The sequence below is a fragment of the Chlorocebus sabaeus genome, chromosome 1 (assembly GCF_047675955.1).
Source record: "Chlorocebus sabaeus isolate Y175 chromosome 1, mChlSab1.0.hap1, whole genome shotgun sequence".
Lineage (NCBI taxonomy): Eukaryota > Metazoa > Chordata > Mammalia > Primates > Cercopithecidae > Chlorocebus > Chlorocebus sabaeus.
This window is the reverse complement of record NC_132904.1, coordinates 88,743,771-88,749,781: the sequence shown is the minus strand read 5'-3', so window position 1 is coordinate 88,749,781 and position 6,011 is coordinate 88,743,771. Positions and strand designations below refer to the sequence as shown.

Here is a 6,011-nt window from a genome sequence, read left to right as displayed (position 1 = left end):
TGTTTTTACACTTTCAGTAAGGTACCTGTATGCACATTGCAGCCAATGTACTGAGACAAAGTGTCATTTTGATAAGAAAAGATGGGAAAATGTAGGCCACATTTAAATAGTGACACTTCTGGAATACTGAGTCAGTTTCATGAGGGACTGATTGTTCTTCATCATTATTAATTAACTACTGCTGAGCCCCTACTTTGGGAATAACACTAGATGAGATGCTTTTTCCTTATAGAAGGCATTTGTGTTGGCAAAATCTTTTAGTCCTTTTAAGAACCTGGGGACAGATTATTTGTTTCTTGAGGGCAGTGGCTGTCTCTGTCTTGTGCACCACTGGGACACTTCAAAAGTGTTTATTATGTATTTAATGAATAAATGTTTCCTATGTAGCATTATATACAAATTTTTCTTAGATTTTTTTAAGGTTCTGTTTGTAGGTATTTAAACTTGCAGGACAAGAAAAAGCAATGTAGGTATCAGTCTGTATATTGGAAATTTTCCTATAAATTTACTAATATGATCTTCCTTGGAAACAAAGAAAAACACAACTCATAAAGATCATATTTAGAGTTCAGCTAGTGAGTCTGTCTTGGCTTGAAATAAATAGAAAAGAAAGAGATTTTTTCATATCGATCAGCATGACCCAGTCAGAAGACTGCCTTAGCTGACTGTATTTCTTTAGCTGAGTAAGAAATAGCTGTTGAGCTAATACTAGTAAGATCCTCACCCTCTCCCCCAGGTTTCAAAGGAGGCAACATTCAAGGGAAAGCACTCATGTCTGAGGCAATGGCCTTGGGGTACAGGGACCAGCTAATCTAGGAGGTGATGACTGAGCCCTTTATGAAGGTCTGAGCCCTTGTCACAGCCTGGGACTGATATCTGCAGTTGTCACTACATTCACTAGAATGATCTCTTGAGACTCAACATTACATCTCTGTTCTATCTCGGACAGGAAAAGCCAGACACCAAAGCTGAACCATAGTTCAGAAAGAGTCATCACATCTACATTTGCTTTAAGCCATATTCAGTCTGAGTGCCCACATGCCTAAGGAGGAATCTTACAGGGCTACTATGTAGCAAGCTTGCAGGCAGGGCCATTCCAGTTGCTGATCATTGGAGAGTTCCAGGCGTCATTGGAGAATTCCAGGATTTGGGCTGGGAACGGTGTAGCTGTGGGATAGCCCTGATTTTCAATGCTGGCAACAGGACTAGGGTCGTGGGGTCATGGAGGTGGTGCAACTCCCCTCTTTGTTATCAACTCCAAATAATGAGACTCCTTTTCTTTTTAAAATAAATATGTTTGATATGTTGCTTACATTGTTTGGAACATTCAGATAAATTAGAGACAACAGATTGTCTGTTAATAACTCAATCTGGTACATCGGGCTTTCTGTGATTCTTCTAGAAATAATCACTCCTAGGGCAAGAAGAAATGCCTATCTCACATCAGGTAAATGCCAGTCAGAGGAAAGGCTCATTGAGTTTTTCATCTTAGTTTTAATTATGAGTTACTAAGCACTGTCTGTAAGGTATACACTGTGTTAAATGCTTCCATGCATTACCTCTTGCTGGAGTACAGTGTTTGCCATTACTGGCTATGCAAGAGATATTCAAACAAAGCTTGCTTCCTTTATTTTCTTATCTCTTTCTCTCAAAGTCCTGTGCTTAAAGAAAATATGAGCTGACATTTATAAAGAGGAAAACTAACCCAGTAGTTCTGCTTGTAGCACTGTGGGCTTCACTAGGAATAAACAACTGATAAATGTCCTAGTTTGAAATTGTACCTCATGCATTACTGACTGGCCAGGAAAGCAACTGTGTGGTGGCTGTATTGTGGCAGTTTATTGGCAAGGAAGTTGGTTTCATGATTAAAACGCTCTCTTGTTCTTAGTAAAACAAGGTTTCTGTCACACATGAATTTAGATATCGTAACTATTAGAACAAGAACTAGCACTTCTAAGAAAGTTTCTGGCAATTGCTTGGAAAAATTAGTTAAGCCTGGGTACAAGGTTAATATATGCCTTCTTGGATGAAACTGCAAAGAAAATGAAGTTGTAGACTCATGGAGCTCCCTTTGAACTCTTTTTGTTTAAATGATTCTTTCCATAATTGGTGGATTTTGTGTGTGTGTTTTCATCTCATAGTGTTTTAGAATGTTAACGTGTAATAAAAAATGATGACTTCCGATTTCTGTTAAGTGAAAACATTTTATAAGACTCAGATTACTTATGTACTTGAGGTCTTTGTTTCACTGTTAGTAAAAGTCAGAATATAACTAATTCATCTCACGCAGAGGTTGAGGAGCAGCTTGTAGATACAGTGACGGTAAGGAGTCCTGTGAATATTTTAGTGGCACAGAAATGCCTATTATCAATACTAATAGTAATAAGCAGTGAGGAATTCAGTTGAAGTCTAAGGCAAGACATTGTCATATTGTTTTCTTATGATTAAAAAAACTTTGGCTTTCTTTTGCATGTGACACTTTCAATTGTGTTGGAGAGAATAAGAGCTCTAAATGTGGTACTTGGTTGTCTAAGGAATTCTTGATGGAGACAGATTTCATGTGAAATCTAAATTGTGTCACTCACTGTCTGAACTTTAGCATTAAGATCTTTAGAAGATAATTTGTTTATTCTTAATATAACCCCAGGCTGAATTCTCTTAGATTATCGTAGAAGAAATGTTACCTGAAAGTAGAAAATATTCTTGAGGTTGCTTCAGACTTGAGCATAATTTTTCTTGTCAATCTTGAAGGTTATTACTATTTGCATATATACCACTTTTCTTTCAAGTCCCCAGGAACTAAAAGGTAGCTTGATTAGAAGTAGGAGAAAAAGAGATCATTTTTATACTGAAAATGTACTAAAAGTGATCAAAAGTATTTTTCAAGACTGAGTACACTGATAATATCTATGTGCCTACTTGGTATATCCCTGAGTTTCTGCAAAGAAAATTCTTAAGCTTTTAGCTGTATGAACAGCATACAAAAAAAGTTGCTCCTGCTTAAATCTTTTTACCATATTTTTCCAAAATTTCAATTTATTTTGAGGAATAGGTAATTAAAGTATATATGAAATTACTGCGAAGAGTAAATTAAAAATAGTTACATAGAGTATTTTTGTGTGTTTTCCATGTGGAAATTAAAAGGGCAAGATTCATAGTAAATTCACTTGATTGAACAACGTTCCTTCACTCATGAAAAGCAGTCTTGGTGCAGAATAGTATATACTTTGGATAATTAGAAAGAAAGAGGCAAGACAGTGGAGCCTGGTGAGCTACAGGGAGGGCTTGTGACTCTAAATCCCAACCTTTACCTCCTAAACACAGGGAAAAATGTAGGTTTGCATTCTGTAATTACAGTGTGGGATTTACAAATGCTCTGATGAGTGCTAGAGTGTAACATGTTTCCTGATGAAGATCAGAAATCAAGTTACCCTGGAGGAATTTTGTTTTTGTTTTTAAGCAGATGTTCACAGGGCTGCAATCTTCATTAAACAACAGCACCAGGGAAATGTTACAGACAAGAATGCTTCCTGTCCATCACAGTTTAGATTGGTTTGGCAAAAGATTAGTAATGATTTGGAAAATTCCAGAACTAGTTTGGTAACAGAATTTTAAGAACACTTGATGCTGAGGCCAGAAAGGCGACTTGGAACCTCTGAGGGCAGTCAGTTACCCACCCCCAACCCCAACTACATATGTTTTATTTAGGACACTGTCCTAAGCCTTTGGAGAAATGCATAAACAACTTGTAAGAGACTCTGTGCTCCAAAAGACCTTGCAATTTAGTTGGGGAAAGAATACAGAGATGTATGAAAAATAAGTGGAACAAGGCAACATAGGTTAAGTGCCCAATGTAAGGTAGGAAGAGTAAAGGTTAAAGAAAAAATTGTGTATGACTTAGGATTCTTTAACCCAAATCAACAGAAAAATGCTCTTGAAAACTTGAGAAAAAGATAATTTATTCAAAGACTTTTAGGAACTGCCAGGAATTCTTAAGAGTCTTGCTTGGAGACCTGGGGACACCAAACTTGGAGGACCTAGGAAGCAGGTTTGCAGGAGCCATCTGGAAGATGGAGGTGCTATCAGTCCTGGGATTTGAAGAAATATTAAGTGTTAGATCACTCAAAGTTGGGGAAATTAGGTGATTTTTAGAAACCCCACCATAGATGTAGAGACGATGTTTATAGCATGCTTGGGTACAATGCATAGATTATTTTGCTTGGAATGAAGGCTATATGCATGAGTAAAGAGATCAAGCCGGAAAAAGTAAGTGGGAATTCATTTATGAAAGGCCTTGCTGACATTGTGACTCTATCTTGCTGGCAGTGAGAACTAGTTGGGATGTTTAGCAAGACTGTAACATGATAAAAGCGACGTTATAACCCTGTTCCCTACAATGATAAGAGGTCAGAGAAAATGGCTACTCCTTTATTTCAAAGTATTTTGAATTCAGTATGTAGATGGCCTTTTTCTGAACTACTTAAACTTCCTTGCAGTAGTCTTCATCATTATTTCTGTAGGTGAATGTTTCTCAAAAGGGCTTGCAAAGGCTACCTAAGTATCAGAAGTGACTGATGACACTTGCTAAAATGTACCTTCCCAGGATCCTACTGAATCAGAATCCCGCCCCCCACATTTTTTTGGAAAAAAAAATGTATTATTTTAGTTATTTTTATGTACAGAAAACTCAACAGTGTACATTTAACCCAGTTTAGTAGCAAGTTCTTTAGCCTTTGCCTTTTCCAACTTGGCAATGCAAGCCACAGACTTGGGACCCAGGACATTGCCTCCCCAGTGAGAATGGTTCTCATAATATCTGTCACTGTAATTGGTACTGATGGCATCTACCAGCGTAGCCAATGCTCCTTTGTCTTTTTCTGAAGTCAACAGTGGTGCAGGTCTTCCTGTGGGCTAGTAGACATCCCACTCTTGCCTTCCCCTTGGTAATGCAGTGAGGGACCCCCATCTCACAACACAGGGCAGTCAGGAAGACAATCAGCTTGATGGAATCCACTTCGTGTGCAATCACCACCAGCTGAGCCTTCTTGTTGTCCAGCAAGGTGGTGACAGTTTTAACCCCTGCTCGAAGGACAGGTGGTTTCTTAGTGGGGACAGCCCCTTTGCTGGCAGCTTTCTTCTCAGCCAAGGCCAACAAGTTCTGCTTCTTCTCTTGCTTTGTCTTTGATCTGTACTCATGGGTCAGCTTAAGCAGTCAGTAGCTATTTGGCAGTTCAGGTCCTAGGTGAACAGGTTGATCGCAGGAGGCACTTTCAGCTGCTTATAGAGGACAGCTCTTTGCCAGCTGCAACGTGATATAGTGGGGCTATTTGACAAAGCAGGTGAGGTCCCTTTTGTGCTGGATGTCTTGTCCAATGCCACAATTCTTTGCCTTTTCTCAAACAGGAATTCACCCCTTTCTTGACCTCCTGCTTCCTCACAACAGCAGGGACTGGGCCACCTTCTTTCCCTTGCCCCTCTTTCCTTTCGGCATCTTTGGTGGTAGGAGGAGACAGCAAGTCAGAATCTTTGGGAGTGGGGAACAGGAATCTGCATTTTCAACAAGTCCGCTAATGATTCTTCTATGCACTGATGTTCAAAACCCACTACCTTAAGGGATGCTTAAATGGACCAGACAGGTACAAACAAGGGTGAGATCCCTTTTCTCTACTTTCCTTCTTCCTCCTCTCCTCCTTTCATTTTCCATATTTTGCTCTTCTTCCTCTGCCTTCTGTCTCTCACCTAATAAACACTCTACTCACTGGGGACCCATTGTGTGAAAAATACTACCAAATTCTTTATGGACACTGGAGACTTAAAGACATACCTGAGGAGACTTAAATATGTGTGTTCAAAATATGCATTGGCAGAAAATCAGTGCTATTTTAGGGGAAGCCGTTTATTGACTAGATGTTTAGTATTTGCTTTAAGTGAAGCTCACTTTGATTTGCAACCTTGATAGTATCTGAATTAGAAAGATCTGGGGATTTTCAGCTAGTGGTTAAAGTACAGCT

At 39.0% G+C, this 6,011-nt stretch overlaps 1 pseudogene; it reads right to left on the bottom strand.

Moving 5' to 3' along the window:
- Nucleotides 1–4,641: 4,641 nt before the first annotated feature.
- On the bottom strand, nt 4,642–5,491 carry LOC140712762 (large ribosomal subunit protein eL8 pseudogene; annotated as a pseudogene).
- Between the last annotated feature and the right edge of the window lie 520 nt (nt 5,492–6,011).